This window comes from Papaver somniferum, chromosome 8 (assembly GCF_003573695.1).
Source record: "Papaver somniferum cultivar HN1 chromosome 8, ASM357369v1, whole genome shotgun sequence".
Classification (NCBI taxonomy): domain Eukaryota; kingdom Viridiplantae; phylum Streptophyta; class Magnoliopsida; order Ranunculales; family Papaveraceae; genus Papaver; species Papaver somniferum.
Genome location: NC_039365.1, coordinates 134,416,162 through 134,433,619, shown reverse-complemented (window position 1 = coordinate 134,433,619; position 17,458 = coordinate 134,416,162).

The window sequence follows — 17,458 nt, the reverse complement described above, 5'->3', positions numbered from 1 at the left end:
TTCTTGTGTCCTAGTTGCGACTAGAGTCGATTCTCCTTTAACCTAGGTTTTTCCAAAACCATTATAGGTTAACGACTTGAAGACTTTATTTAGGATTCGTGAAGCACAACCCAACTATTTTCTTTGAAGTTGCGTGTTCTGATCTTACTTGTTATATCGTATTGAGTATTACTTTCTCTAATATTTGCTCGAGATTTATCTCCGATAGGTAAGATCTAAAAAGTAATCACAAAGCTATTCGTCTCATTCTTTGTGATTCCAAAATAACTTCTTCTACTACCATATACTTAAGTTATTATGAGGTGATTTATATTTCTAGGCTTCTCTTCGGGGGTATAAGAACGATTATCAAGTGGTTCCTGTTCACCTTGATTTATCAAAAGACGGAACAAAAACTTCATATGTACTTCTGTGGGAGACATATTTACCTATCATAATAGACTTATATGTAGGAGACAGATTTGTTTATAAGTCTTGACTTTGGGTCGTAGCAACTCTTAGTTGTGGGTGAGATCAACTAAGGGAATCAAGTGCGCAGTATCCGACGTGCTTCTAGAGGTGTAAGGAACGCGACTGTACCTTAATCGGTGTGAGACTTGGTTAGGGCTCAACTACATTCGGTTCGAAGTTAACTTGTATTAGGATAGTGTCTGTAGCGTCTTAATACAGTGTGGTGTTCAAATCTGGACTAGATCCCGGGGATTTTATGCATTTGCGGTTTCCTCGTAAACAAAACTTCTGGTGTCTGTGTTATTTGTTTTTCGTATTATATTTGTTTATATAATTGAAATATCACAGGTTGTGCGTAGTTCAATCAATTGGTTAATCCGACCTTGATTGTTGGATAGGAATTGGCACTTGAGCATTGGTCTTTGGTACCGTCCAAGTTATTTCTCATATCAATCGGGCTCACGGATTTCTATCTGTTCGATTAAATATTGTATTGAGGAATTGAGATATAACTCTTTGATATATTTCTTGATCGAGCTTGCTTCTAAGTTGGTGCTCTTGGAATTATATTGGAGTTAGTCCATACAGATTTTCGAACGAATTATTGGGTGTGGTTGTTATACCCCCGCTTTTTCAATTGGTATCGGAGCAGGCAAACACGTTAAAGACCTCGTAAATCTGTGTTTGTAGCAATCTGACTTTATGAACAGAAGTGTTATCTCTAACAAACTCATCACCATAAATAAAAGTTCTTTTTCTATGAAATTTATTGAAGAGAAAGTCTTATCGATCTCAGATATAGATGAACATTCTGTTCCCACGAAACAGACAAGTATTGATAAGTGTTACCCTGATTATCTCATTGATGAGTCTGACTCTGAAGTAGAAAGGGAAGTAGCCTAAGAGAGTGTAGAGATTCTTAAACTTGTTAGAATCCAGGCAGTTGAAATCAATAAGCTGAAACACAAAGTCAGTATATTTATTGGTATGGTAAAGGCTCGTGATTCCCAATTAAGGAATCTTCGTGAGGAAAATGCCGTAGTTTGTTCATCTCGAACCTTACTCGGGGCTAAATTCAAGGAAGATGCCTTGGAAATCGGACGTCTGTTGAGTAATCTCTCTATTCAATGTAAAGGATTTTATGTGGAGTCCACTATACCAATTGCTTCTGACTCAACTGTGATGTTAGAAAACGTGACTACATGTAATCATGTTTCTCTGGCGAAACCAGTTTCAGAAGCTAAATTGAAAACCCTTCCTATTGCTAAAGATGTGCTTGTAACTTCCACTAATGAAGGAATCATCACATCTCATGGAAGGAATAAATCTTCCAACGATGTTGTTAATCCTACTCATTCTAATCACTCTCGTGATCAGAAAGTATGTCTTTTGTGATTCAAAAGTACGTGTTCAACAGAAGTGCAAATTGAGGTTGAATGACAATTATTTTGGTCGACTTCAACACACCTTAGATTTAATACTCAAATATGTAACTGACATTCGGAAGTCCGAAAGTCTAAACCGTTTGGTTTTTGTACTCACCATGTGAATCCTTCCAGGAAAGTCAGTTCAATCTGCTCGTCTAACGTTCGAACTTGTAATAGTAGCGTTAACACAAATCATTCAAGGAGATTTCAGAAAGGTCCTTCTCAAACTAAGGTGGGGGATGCTTTTCAGGATGTGAGAAAGGTATGTTAGAGCACTGATCGGTCGAACTTGCAAGCTTTGATATCTCAAGCTTATTTCTCAAGCTTAGTTGTCAAAACTATAAGTCTTTATTTCTACTCTACTTATAGCTATGTCACGGATTATGATAAAATGTGTAGTTGAGCTTTAGACTTCACGTCGTTCATCGATTCAAGACTAAGGACTACTAAGGGGAGCTCGTGGAACTTCATCAACAAAAGTTATATGGAGACTTGAACTCATCTATCACTCATAAGTCCATTTCTTTTCTATCTCCTATTGAGACAACAGTCGTATAGCTATATAGACTTTACATTATACACATTTGATATTTCGAGCTGAGCTTAACTCGCTTACATATTTCTCAAAATATGTGTTGGTAAGCTTTCACTTTAACCAAGTTCATCTTTTATTCTTGATGAAAGTCAAAATACGATCATGTAAAAATCGTCCGGTAACATCTTACATGATTTGTGTGAGACAGTCCTTTGATGTAGACTCGGAATGTTTCGTATTGATCTATTGATCACTTGAATTTTTTTTTGAATAGTTTGTGTGAGACAGCTATTCCCGTCTTCTAAGAATGTTTCAATGATTAAAATGGAGTTTAGAACAATTAACCATTGATTGGACATATCACAATATGCGTACTTGTATGCTAACTGTTGCAAGTTATTCCAAGTTCGGGAACCATTGTATGCATACCCGTATGCGTACTGGCTTAACTATTCAAGTCCGGGAATTAGTATGCGTACCCGTTTTCATACTAATTCAACTGAGTTCGGTCGTGAACGACATTATGCGTACCCGTTCGCATACTGGCGGACAGACCAAGTCCGGTCTAAGTATGTGTACCTGTTTACATACTTTAGTGGGTTAAGTTCTAAAATCGGTTTATTCGTGAACAAATACATTTATATAATAAGGAATGCAATCTTTTGCAAACCGTGGCTATAATATTCATGAATTGATTCGAGTGAATCAAAATCGATTTTTCTTCAATTGTGTCTTGTATACTTCTATGAGAATATAAACAATTGAACAACTCTATAACTAGTTTCATTTGAGTCATTTGAACTAGTTGTGAAAAAATGAACAAGGTTGATACGAAAGTGTTCATATGGCTAACTTCAGTTAACTATTGTTGAGCCAATCAAGTGTACACATTTAGGTATGGTTCCCCATATCTTAATGATGGCACATTTCATTTGTGCGTAACAAGCTAAGTTCAATCTAACGGTTGAAAGATATTAGCTTGAATCTAATCAGTTTTTTATCTAACGGTGAATATTGAATGCTTTTTTTCCAAGGTAACATTGATTGCAAACCCTAATTTTAAGACCATATAAGGGAAAACTCTAGCAACTAGGAAACCTAATCCCCACACCTCTTGTGTGATACTAGTTGCGACTAGGGTCGATTCTCCTTTAACCTAGGTTTTTCTAAAACTATTATAGGTTAACGACTTAAAGACTTCATTGGGATTCTGAAGACAGACCCAACTATTTTCTCTATAGTTGCGTGTTCTGATCTTACTTTGTTCTATCGTATGATTCGTATTGAGTATTATCTTCTCTAAGATTTGCTCGAGATTCAATCTCCGATAGGTAAGATAAAAAGTAGTCACAAACATCTTCGTCTCATCGTTTGTTATTCCACAATATATTGTTCCGCTACCATATGGTTAAGATCATTGTGAGGTGATTGATATTACTAGGCTGTTGATTAGTGATTTAATGGGGGTTGTAGTAGTAGTGGTAAGGATGGTTCGAACTCTAAGACTTGTGAAGGTGAAGGATTTTTAGATTTATAAAAATTATATACAAAAATATTGACAAATTGATAGAGAGGTACTGGGACTAGGATTCCGCCAAATTCATTTCTTAAGGTTCAAATAATAATTCTTTTATTAATAATAGCTCGAAAAATATATTAAATATATCGACTCTAATTTATTTTCAGGATAGATTCTCAAAATATTAGGTGTAAATGTTAAGCATGGGACATCAAATCATCTAAGCTAAGCATGACCTATCAAATCAAATCACAACTAATTAATTTAAATCATAATTTCAATTAAAATTAATGCAAAACTCATGAAAAGAATTAAATATAATTACCCAAGTGTGAAATAAGGCTTCCTCCATCGCCCCAGTGTTGGGGTTTAGCTCCTCATATTAATCATAATTTCAAAATACATGTATAAAGCTCAAAAGTTGATTAAAGGGAGTAAAACAATTGAACAGAAAAATCGCAACAGAAATAACTGTTGCAAAGGCGTTGTTCAACCGTTACAACAGGAACGATAAAAAGCTGAAGTGTCGTTGTCGCGCGTTGTAACTACGACTGTCAATAAATGACGGTTCTTGCAAGTCTGTTCTTCGTGTTCTTCATCTTCATCACGAACAGCAGCAGCAGCAGAGAGAATTGGTGATTCTTCCTCTGCAGCTTCCCTCTTCTCCTCCCCACTCTCGACACCCTCTCTAGTAGACCCAAAGAGCCTATTTATACCCAACAACAGCTCCAAATCTCGCCAATAACTCCAATATAATTCTTCATTATGCGGGCAGTGAATAACAATATTTTCCGAATATTTTCTTACCAAACTTGGAATTTCTTGCGTAAACTTCCTCCCTCCACGCTCCAAATCGATTCTTCACGACCCAAAGTGATGCTCGAGCCATTCCACATCATCAGAACACGTCCATAACTCTCCATGACGCGTGATTATCATCCTCCAGTGCATGCTTGCCCTGTTTTGAACTCGAGAATCAAAACACGTATTCCATCCAAATTTGATCGAAACCACCACCCAAACTTTGTTCCTTATGCCAAATCACATCTTTCTGCCAATTTTCAGCGATTGAATCGCATTCTAACCCATTCATTTTGACAATCAAAATTCTGCCAGTTGAAAACTTCATTTCCCGCCAAAAACACAAATTCAAATTGTTGAAGAAGGTGCCCCTTATCCAGAGTGTTGGGGTGCGAATATCAATTGGGGTGGAAATAGTAATTTTTCTGGGTTCCTGCGGGACATTACTAGGACGCTTCCGATGCATTTCTGGGGTGCCTACGGTACATTTCTCGGGGGTGTAAAACACTGCTTTTTGAGACCATTTCGCCGCAAGGGCTTATTTCTCTAAAATTTCCTACAAGAACACAAAATAACACAATAAGTACTTAATCGAGTCTAATAATACAGAAAATTGAGAACAAAATAGACACATAAATGCGTCTATCAAATACCCCCAAACTTATTATTTGCTAGTCCTCGAGCAAATTTATTCTAGAAAGGAAAATCATTTGAACCCCTAGGTGGCCCTAGTGGCGGAGTGTTGTCTCCGGAGGGTTTACCAGAGGTGTACCCACAAAACCTTTACTCCAGACCCTAGCTATCTACGCAGAACCTTCGAAAGCACTAAAGAATCTCCTTGGTTGGCTTACAATCACTGACTACAGGAGGAAGTACCCTGATGCGAAATTCCAATTGTTGTACACGAGTTTACACTCAAGCATACTAAAATTCATATAAAGTGACAGAGCTCTACTCAGATAGTTGCACTATGGACATCATATTCGGAGTCAAACTAATCATATGGATAGAAAAAGGAGATGGAAATAGAAAAATGTAGATGGTTTTGATGTTAACCAAATGATCGATGTTTCACATATCTGTCTGAAGGCCACTGCCAAAATGAACCTATCCTAATGGACTGAGATACCGGTCTGACTAATATCAGCACACTGGCATATACAAGGGTACCAGTGGTCGATAGTCCTAACTCTAGGTCAACACAACTGGCATATACAAGGGTTCCAGTGGTCGACTTTATTGAATTTATTCTAGTTGGTCTAATGGTCTGTTTTTTTTTTTGTATCTCAATCACTCTAATTCACCTTAGCATTGGTAACAACTTGAATCGTGAGCCCCACCTAATCACTTAGAGAAACATAGTTTAAAAACAAAACAAAATAAAAACAGAAGTGAAAAGGACTCAACGAGATATGGTGAAACTATCATGTTATTTCTAACACCTGAGCTCTGTGCTTTTATGAATAAACTCTTTAGATGTTGCCATCTAGTCAGATTGGTTCCTCAACTCCTATAACCAAAATGCTTCCATCCACTTAGATTGGTTAGTGCCATCCTTAATAGGCATAAATTTATAGGCTCTGGAGTTTATTTATTGCAACTAAAAGCTAACAAAAAGCTTCTTCCCCACCCCCAAACTTAAATCTAACATTGTCCTCAATGTTTCTAATGAAAGAGCAATACCAAACAGTAAAGTAACGTGAGGAATTAGTAAACAGAGAAGTCAGAAAGATATTACCTGGGTGAAGAGAGAAATCAAAAACTAATATACAACAACATACAATCGCCTCGATGGTCAATCAAGGGTAAACAGGGTCCTCCAGAGGGACCTCCTCAATATCATCTATAGGAAAGGGCTCTAAAAAGGGTTTCAATCTCTGATCGTTAATCTTTGAAGAACTACTACCATCCGGTGTCTCGATCTCAACATCTCCATGAGGAAAGACAGTGCGAACAATAAAAGGACCCGTCCACCGAGAACGTAACTTCCCAGGGAAAAGATGCAAGCGGGTATCATACAGAAGAACTTTTTGACCTGGAGAAAATGACTTTCTTAAGATATTTTTATCATGCAAAAGTTTCATTTTGTTCTTATACTCCTTAGTACTATCGTATGCATATCTACGAATCTCTTCCAACTCATTGAGCTGGAGTTTCCTATGGGCTCCTGCCTTGTCAAGTGAAAAATTTAGCTGCTTAACAGCCCAATAAGCTTTATATTCTAACTCAACAGGTAAGTGTCATGCCTTGCCATACACAAGTCGATAAGGTGACATTCCAATGGGGGTCTTAAACGCAGTTCGTTAAGCCCATAAGGCATCAGTAAGCCTAGACGACCAATCTTTCCGATTAGGGAACCAGTGGTCAATAACTTACATCTAGATCAACAAACTGGCAAATACAAGGGAACCAACAGTTGACTACACAGAACAATAACCATTTTTTTTTAACTTAACGGCATGAATAAATCTTTTTGATCCAAGCGCATTCTTCTTGTCAGCAGATTACACGATAGTTCCCACGGGTCCTGCATTCCATGCTTGCTTAGGCGACGGAAACAGGGAGAACACACGAATATTGCTATCCAAGTGTTAATACTTATTCCGATTGGTCTAACTGGTCCGGTCTTTTTTTTTTTTTTTTTAGTAACTCAGTCACTCTAATTCACCCTAGCAGTGGTAACAACTTGAATCGTGTGCCCCACCTAATCACTTAGAGAAACATAGTTTAAAATGAAAAAATAAAACAGAAATGAAAAGGACTCAACGAGATATGGTGCAACTATCATGTTATTTCTAACACCTGAGCTCTGTGCTTTTTATGAATAGACTCTTTCGATGTTTCCATCTAATCAGATTGGTTCCTCAACTCCTATAACCAAGATTTTCCCATCCACTTAGATTGGTCAGTGCAAACCTTAATAGGCTTAAATTTCTAGGCTCTGGAGTTTACTAATTGCAACTAAAAAGTTTCTCCCATACCCCCAAACTTAAATCTAACATTGTCCTCAATGATCTAAAGATGAAATTAAAAGCATGAACAAGGAGAAACGGTTACTATTTAAAGCAAAATAGTTAAGGAAGGATATTACCGTGTTGCATGAGATTGGGTTACCTCCCAAGAAGTGCTAAGTTTAAAGTCTTCAGCCAGACTTAGAAAAGGATTGGTCAACTCGAACCATAAAGTAACAGTCGAAATAACTGTGGGTCTTCAAAACCAAAAAGAGCTGACCATAGGAAACTGCAGTGAACCAAGAAAATGGACAAGAAAAGCATGCCCTTACCTAGTTTCCTGAAAACTATCGCTAATTGCGGTTCAGGTTCAGGTTCTATGAAAGGGTCTAAATAGAATATTTTCATTGGCTGCGTTTCTTCATAGATGGGATCCGAATCACTAGGTCTTAGAGTTTGTAAAAACTCAAATACGAACTTAGAATCACGAAGTAATGACCTAAATAATTGCGGATCCTCTAAGTCAATCAGATATGACTTACATAGTTGACCACAGTGAAAGAGGTGGTCTTCCTTAAGAAAATGTGTCGACCCTAATATCCTAAAGTGATTAGATTTAGTCTCAAAACTTAATAACCGACACATCTTAAAATCAAAAGTTCCCACAATTGGTTGAAAATTTTTTGGTGGGAAAACAAAGTCAATCTTGGTATCATAGCCTGGGTTAACCACATCAACCAGAGGATGGGTTTCTAACAACTGAGACATCATTAAGTTCGGGAAAACGTGTATGAAGATAATCTTGTAAGATGGTTGAGGCACAAATGTCAAGTCCTACAGGAGGGTACTTTGTAAGAGTTAAAGCACACGGAGAATGATAATCACCCCCAAACTTAGAGTTTTCTGTGTCTCTAGAAAGACTAGTCACAACTTCCCTAATTTCTAGGTCATCAGATTCCTGGAAATGGTCAATAGATTCTTCTAAGTTGGGTTCATCCTCACTCATTTCTACGAGTTTGTCATCTTCTAAGACTAGTGTTTCTAAATCGCTAGATTCTAAAACAGTATTCTCAGGGTAAACTCTTTCCTCTAAACCATCATCACAATCATATAAAGGATTATCAGAGAAAGTTTCATATAAAGGCTCATTAACTAAGGTGTTAATCAAAGTTACTTCCTCCGATCCATTAATAAGTTCATCAAATAATGGATTGTCCAATACTCTGTAGGCTAAAGGATCATGAACTACATCGTCTAAAACGGTGGTATCTCTAGTCAGATCCACATCCTTTTGAATAGGTGAATAATCATTAAAATTATTGGGATCTGAACCAGAAATAATATTATCATTATGAAGCTCAAATGGAGTAACTAGTTCCGGATCACTATGCCTACAAATGTATGATTCTTCATCAATATTATCTTCATCATAATCATCATGAACCTCATCTAAAGTAGTGTCTTTTATTCTAACCTCGTCCTCTAGATTGGGCAAATATTCACTATTGATATCAAGGGTAGAATTGGAAACACTATTTTGGAAATTTAGATTATTTCGAGCAGCATTAGCTAACTGTTCATTTTCTGCCTCTAAACGTGCTTGAATTTCACTGAGCGTAACACTTATACGTTCACAAGTCTCATTGAATATCTTAGACCGTTGTGTACTCTCTTTTCTTGAACTAACTCTACGTTCATACTCCCTTCGAACTTGTTGGTAGGTTTCTTCTAGAGATTGAACAGGTTTAAAAATGTCATAATCAGGACTAGTTTTTAAGTAATTTTCCAAAAACGCATGACTAGTACTATAATATTCCTGATTTTCTTGCTCGTAAGACCAATTCGTGTGTGGATAGTAATTGGGCTCACTATGGTATGAACCATAACCTTGAAAAGGTTGGCGTTCCCAACTACTATTCCCACCATGGTCATAAAACTGATGATGTCCATATTCAAATTCAGGTCGATACTCATTGTATTGGCTTCTATCATACCAGTTCGACATTCTTAATTGCAAGGAAATTCTACACAACCACAAACAAGGCCGACTCGACTCCACCAAAACAAACCTAAAGATTTCTAGCAAACAAAAAGCATGATGGCTCCACTTAGATTGTTTTCTAGACCAGCTTTTATTCCTTCGAAAAGGAATTCGTTACAATTTGAGCACACCCTTCTGGAATCAATCCGAGCTAATGTAAGTTGAATCGAGGCGAGGGAAGCTTAGTAGAGCTTTGATACCCAAGGCCTCACCGCATTAGAAGGCGGCGCAGTCACGCATTCAACTCACAGAAACCATCATGAACTTTGAAGTGTGCTTAAAGAGCAACCAATATTTTTCGAACGAGTTTCCTATTAAGCTCGTTACCCTATCGGTCTCATTCTATTCCAAATTTTAAAGCTTGGGTTCGCGTTAGGTTTCGTTTTCCTAAGGCGGGCAAGAAGGGAGCGGTGATGAAATCCGAACCCTTATCTTGTATTGGCCAGGCCTTGCCCTTTACTAGGAATTTAAAAACAGTCCAAATTCGTCCTCAATCAATGAATCACCTTAAGAAATACAGTAAACACGCTGACAGGAGATTCACGAGTGTTTCGATGGACTTACCTCCCGTACCAGACGGGGGATGAACCGTTGAAGTCGACTGGGGCCACGACTCCTATGTCATGTACGAACCCGAGGGGCCGAGACGATATAATAATCGTCGTCCTTCCCTGCACACAGTTTATATAATTATTTTTTTTAATAATAATACCCTTCCGTAAGGTTAAAAAAAAAAGAATAAAGTCCAATTGTCCAGAATAAAGTCCAAATAAAAAGTCCAAAAATTACAAAAATTATGAAAAATAAAGCCTATTTACAAATCCTAAAAAAAAATTATGTCTTTTTTTTCTTCTCTTTTAGCTTTTAGCTTTAAGCTTTTTGTTCCCAAGTCCTTAGTATTCCACTTCGAACCTGTAAATCAAAGACACAAAAAGAAACGTAAAAAGGAACAAATAATAGTAAAAAAAATAATAAAAACCTAAAAATTCTACCTAAGCACAAATCCGCGTCGGCGACGCCAAAATGATTAGTGATTTAATGGGGGTTGTAGTAGTAGTGGTAAGGATGGTTCGAACTCTAAGACTTGTGAAGGTGAAGGATTTTTAGATTTATAAAAATTATATACAAAAATATTGACAAATTGGTAGAGAGGTACTGGGACTAGGATTCCGCCAAATTCATTTCTTAAGGTTCAAATAATAATTCTTTTATTAATAATAGCTCGAAAAATATATTAAATATATCGACTCTAATTTATTGTCAGGATAGATTCTCAAAATATTATGTGTAAATGTTAAGCATGGGACATCAAATCATCTAAGCTAAGCATGACCCATCAAATCAAATCACAACTAATTAATTTAAATCATAATTTCAATTAAAATTAATGCAAAACTCATGAAAAGAATTAAATATTATTACCCAAGTGTGAAATAAGGCTTCCTCCATCGCCCCAGTGTTGGGGTTTAGCTCCTCATATTAATCATAATCTCAAAATACATGTATAAAGCTCAAAAGTTGATTAAAGGGAGTAAAACAATTGAACAGAAAAATCGCAACAGAAATAACTGTTGCAAAGGCGATGTTCAACCGTTACAAAAGGAACGATAAAAAGCTGAAGTGTCGTTGTCGCGCGTTGTAACTACGACTGTCAATAAACAACGGTTCTTGCAAGTCTGTTCTTCGTGTTCTTCATCTTCATCACGAACAGCAGCAGCAGCAGAGAGAATTGGTGATTCTTCCTCTGCAGCTTCCTCTCTTCTCCTCCCCACTCACCCTCTCTAGTAGACCCAATGAGCCTATTTATACCAAACAACAGCTCCAAATCTCGCCAATAACTCCAATATAATTCTTCATTATGCGGGCAGTGAATAACAATATTTTCCGAATATTTTCTTACCAAACTTGGAATTTCTTGCGTAAACTTCCTCCCTCCACGCTCCAAATCGATTCTTCACGACCCAAAGTGATGTTCGAGCCATTCCACATCATCAGAACACGTCCATAACTCTCCATGACGCGTGATTATCATCCTCCAGTGCATGCTTGCCCTGTTTTGAACTCGAGAATCAAAACACGTATTCCAGCCAAATTTGATCGAAACCACCACCCAAACTTTATTCCTTATGCCAAATCACATCTTTCTGCCAATTTTCAGCGATTGAATCGCACTCTAACCCATTCATTTTGACAATCAAAATTCTGCCAGTTGAAAACTTCATTTCCCGCCAAAAACACAAATTCAAATTGTTGAAGAAGGTGCCCCTTATCCAGAGTGTTGGGGTGCGAATATCAATTGGGGTGGAAATAGTAATTTTTCTGGGTTCCTCCGGGACATTTCTGGGACGCTTCCGGTGCATTTCTGGGGTGCCTACGGTACATTTCTCCGGGGTGTAAAACACTGCTTTTTGAGCCCATTTCGCCGCAAGGGCTTATTTCTCTAAAATTTCCTACAAGAACACAAAATAACACAATAAGTACTTAATCGAGTCTAATAATACAGAAAATTGAGAACAAAATAGACACATAAATGCGTCTATCAGCTGTTCTTCGGGAATATAAGTTATGTGTATCAATTGGTTCCTATTCACCTTGATTTATCAAAATACGGAACAAAAACTCGTAGGTATTTCTGTGGGAGACAGATTTATCTATTCAATAGAATTTTCTGTGTGAGACAGATTTTTTTATCAAGTCTTCGACTTTGGGTCGTAACAGCTCTTAGTTGTGGGTGAGATCATCTAAATGAATAGGGTGCGTAGAGTCCTGCTGGGATTCAGAGGCATAAGGAATGCGATTGTACCTTAATCAGTGTGAGATTGGTTAGGGCTCAACTACATTCCAGTCTGAAGTTAACTTGTAGTAGTCTAGAGTCTGTAGCGGCTTAATACAGTGTGGTGTTCAAATCTGGACAAGGTCCCGGGGTTTTTATGCATTTGCGGTTTCCTCGTTAAAATTTTTTCTGGTGTTTGTGTTATTTTTTTTCCGCATTATATTTTTATATAATTGAAATATCACAGGTTGTGCATAGTTCAATCAATTTGATTATCCAACCTTTGGTTGTTGATATAAATTGATTGACACTTAAACATTGGTCTTTGGTACTGTTCAAGTTGTTTCTCATTATAATCAGGCTCGCGGATTTGTATCTTTTTGATTTGTTGATTACATTGAGAAACAAAGATATAACTCTTGGATGTATTTTCCTTGATTGAGTCTGACTGTCTAGTTGATTCTCTTGGAAATATATTGGAGTTAGTCCATATAGATTTCCTAAACGAAATGTTGGGTGTGGTTGTTAGACCCCTGCTTTTTCAAGGTACCAGAAGGTGAATACAACAATGAAGATATGGAAGACAACCTAAATCTGATAATTGAAGGATACAAGGATCTTATCAATAAGATGTCAAAATGCTCCAAACAAACTTCCTATGTTAAGGATTCAAACTTAGTCTCATACTTTGATGATAGTAAGTTTTATGATTCTTTTTCACATTAAAAAGGGTTTCCTCAAAGAATTAGAAGGAAAAAGAGGTTTAACCAAGGACGATATTCATTTGATGAGCATTATGCTCATACTTGCGTAAATTAATCACAAGGATTGAAACCTTACTCTTTAAAAATCCTGCTGAGTAAGATGTGCTGATAATCAGGTATACTTGAGGGAAAAAATGTTTTTTGAGCTACTTTTTTATATATTGTTAGATAGACTTTTGCCTACAGATAACGAGCTTCATTTTCTTAAAAATATTTTTTGTTTTGAAAAAAAAAATTAACTGGTTGTGCTACTCTTGTGCTCTAAATTTTCCTCTTATGAGTATATAAAATTTATTGAGATAAGACTTGTGAAAGAAAATTTTCACGTAGCAAGAAATTTGTTGTGTTTCCTTTGTGAAAGGAAATTTACAGTCTTTTCTAAATTTTTCTAGGAAACTTCTTATGAGGATTTATTCTTGTGTTTAAGAAGGATAACTAGGGTATGGAATAGCAAATATTGTGATTACACATAGCTATTGCCAACGATTTTCATCTTGCAATGTTTTAGATTTATTTATTTAAATTCTAAGTTATTTGAAAGATGATTTTGCAGTATTAATCTTTATTGGTTTTATATATTGCAAAAATATTTTATGGGATATGTGTGTTTACGTCCGTGAACTATGATTATCTCATATATGTCAAAAGTTAAGTATATTATTTCTTTATGCAAATATTGATAAAAGATAGAATGAACTTTTGAATATTCCGCGACATTGATCTTTCCCTGATGCACTTTTATGTGAAAGTACCGTATGGTTCCATAAGTTTTCTTATGTTGAGCATTTCCGATTAAATTAATCAATAAGGTCTTCTTGTGGTTAATTTGTTCGAGTTTTTTGGATACAAATTCGTGTTTCATGTAATTTGTTAATGTCCAAAACAATCCTTCTTTTCTTGTAAAAGTAAGGCCGCTCTTGTTGTTCTTTCGGGAATGATATTTTATGGGGGAGAGTTCTTAATTGAACTTGTTCTTAATTGTCAAATATTTGTGGCGAGTACGGATGTGGAATATTGTAGGAGTTATCTTGTATCTTTATTGTTAGAGCACTGCTCGGTCGACCTCGAGCATGTTTGTCAATGTTAGTGATCAAAACTATAAGTCTTGATTTCTAGTCTACTATAGCTATGTCTCGGACTAGGATAGAAAGTGTATTTGAGCTCAAGAACTCCATGACGATCATCATACAAGACGAAGAACTACTCAAGGAACTGGTGGAACTTCATCGACTAAAAGGTATGTGGAGACTTGAACTTATTTATCACTCAAAAGTCCATCTACTCTATCTCCTATCTTGAGACAAAAGTCGTTTTACTATATAGACTTTGATTATACACATTTGCTATTTCGAGCCGAGTTTATCTTGCCTATATATTTCTCAAAATATGTGTTGGTAAGCTTTTGCTTTGGCCAAGTTCATATTTACCTAGTGACGAAAGTCATGTTAAGTTTCAATCACTTGAAAATGGCTTTAACGAAAAATAGTTTGTGAATAACAACTGTATAACGTCCTCTAAGAATGCTTCAATGATTGAAATGAGAGTTTAGAATATATAACCAATATTGGATATAAGCATTGTGTGGTAACACATATATGTATAATGGTAGGCCTCTAAAAGGTGTATAAAATTATGCGCAAATAAACGGGGGCCTACAGTAATACCGCAAGTGCACGGTCGTCGGTTGTAGCTCGTGCAAGTACGGGTCGATCCACAGAGATCGGGTGTGTTTTGGAGTGTTCTAGCTAATTGGGTTCTAAGTTGCTATTGGGCTATGAAGCCTTTTTGGCTTCAATGGGGCTTTTTGAGTGCTAATGGGTTTGTTCTCAATAAAAGGAACTGAGCTTGGGCTCAGTTTGGTCTTTGAAGTGCAATTGGGCTTTGGCCTTACAATGAGTTCAGGTTTTTGGGTTAAGCCCACAATAATTGAATTGGGCTTTAGCTCAACCTATCAATACACTAGGCTTTGGCCTCAATGAAATTGGGCTTTGGTTATGAGGACTGGGCCTTTGGGCTTTGGACTCAGTTGTTGAACTAGGCCTTTGCTGGCTGCAGAGTAGAAGTAGCAAGAACTGGACTTGGCTTGGCAGCAACAGCTGCAGAGGAAAGCATCAGTGGCAAGACTGACAGCAGAAGAAGGGCAGCAGAGTGAGTAGATGCAGCAGGAGAGAGAGAGGAAGAGAAGTGGCAAAGGCACAGCAGCAGCAACAGCCTGGCAGTGGCAGCAGCAACAGCAGCAAACACAAGCAATACAGAACAAGAATAAGATGAACCAAGGCCTAAGGCCAAGGGCAAGGATATGTGAAGCTAACAGAGCAAACATAGAAAGAAATTGTGGAGGGGAATGCAGGGGATGAATGAGAGTTTCCTTTACCTAGCCAGTTCACCTAGGTTAAGTTCTTGTCAAATATCTAGTTAACCACCTTACAGCCTTAGCTAACCCCTAGTATTGGCTGTCTGTTTAAGGCACAACCACATCACAGACTAACTAGGCAGTGGCTCACTAACTAATGTAGCTAATGAATTCCTTAGAACCACCACAGACCCCTAGCATTAGTGGTCTTCTTACAGCACCACTAATCACAAATCAGGTGATCTTTCAAGAATCCAACTAGCCTAAACTGTTTTAAGCTCAGCAAAAACCATCCTAATAGCTAACCATCATGGTTCAGTTATTTCTCATCCTAGAGGGGAATTAGAACATGTTGCAGTTAAGAGACCTCATGGTTGTCAAGCATCAAACCTCAGAATAAGAACTGTGAGATGAACAGGGGACTTACAAGCTCATGTGTAGAAACAAACACACAAACTAATTAAGACAAACATAACATGGATAATACAATTACACAGAACACAACAGGAAATAACATAACATAACAGCATAACAAGCATGCACATTAACAGGAAACAAGCATAACATGACATGAAACTAAGCATAACAAACAAATAACATGAGCAAGAAACTGAACTTTGAGCTGTAACTGAAAATTGAAATTTAACAGGACATGAGAGTCCTGGATGTAGGCTAGTCCAAACATGGTTTCTAACACAACCCATAGTCCCAATTTATACCCACAACACAATTTAGGTTCTACCCAATTTTTCACCCAAACTGACAGAGCTAGGGTTTGGTAATTTCTCACCTAATTTGATGTAGCCACATCAAATTGAACGCAACCCATGCTTTGTAATTGTTCCTACTCCATTTCTCATGCGCCAATTTCAACTCTAGCACACGTTAATCCATCAATCCATAACCTAGGGTTTAGGTTAGGTAATGAGTTGATGGGATAAAGGGCTAGAATGATGGGGGAAGGTGTTCAATTATGTGTAGGATGATGACGGAGGTGGTATGGTGGTGTTTGGTGGCGGTGTGGTGGTGACAGTGGAGGTGAAGGAGATGGTGGCAGGACATGGTGTCTGCAGAGGGAATGGGGAAGGAGATGGGGTGAGCTCGATGGTTGGCAGAGAAGGCGTGTTTGGTTAGCTGGTATAGGTTCGGTCGCTAGGGTGTGAGGCGGGCGTATCGAGTTTTGATGTTCTGTGACTCTGAGCTGCGAGATGCGAAGATGGTAGGTAGATCGGACGGTGATGTGGAGGCAAGCGATGAGCGACCGTTGGATTATATGATACAACAAAATGAACGGTACTTGATGGAGTTAGGTACTGTAGTGTTAGGCGGAGATATCAAACTTTGATGCACAGCAAGGGAGCGACCGTTGGATTCAACTACCATCTAATCTGAAGGCTTGGAATTTCAGCGCTGTGGTGCTCGGCAGACACATCAGATTTTGATGATCTATGAAGGAGCGACCGTCGGATGCTTCTGAGAAATGATCTGATGGCTGAGAACGGAGGCGCTTTTGTGTGTAGAAAATGAGGTTGTGCGCACCATTCTTCGCGGCTTCCTTGCGTAATTTCTCCCGGCTTTTCACTACTTTTCTGCTCTTTCGCTTCGCGACTCATCCGAACTTTATTTATTACCTAAAAATGCAAAATTAATTAATAAAAATATTTTTCTTGAAAACAATGAAAATACAGAATATGGGATAAAATGTAGAATTAATGCGCAAAAGATGAGTTAAATGCCAACAAAAAGGGATAAATATATACAATATTTGGCACTCATCAAATACCCCCAAACCTGAATTTTACTTGTCCTCAAGTAAAACAAAACTAAGGAAATCCTAACTATAC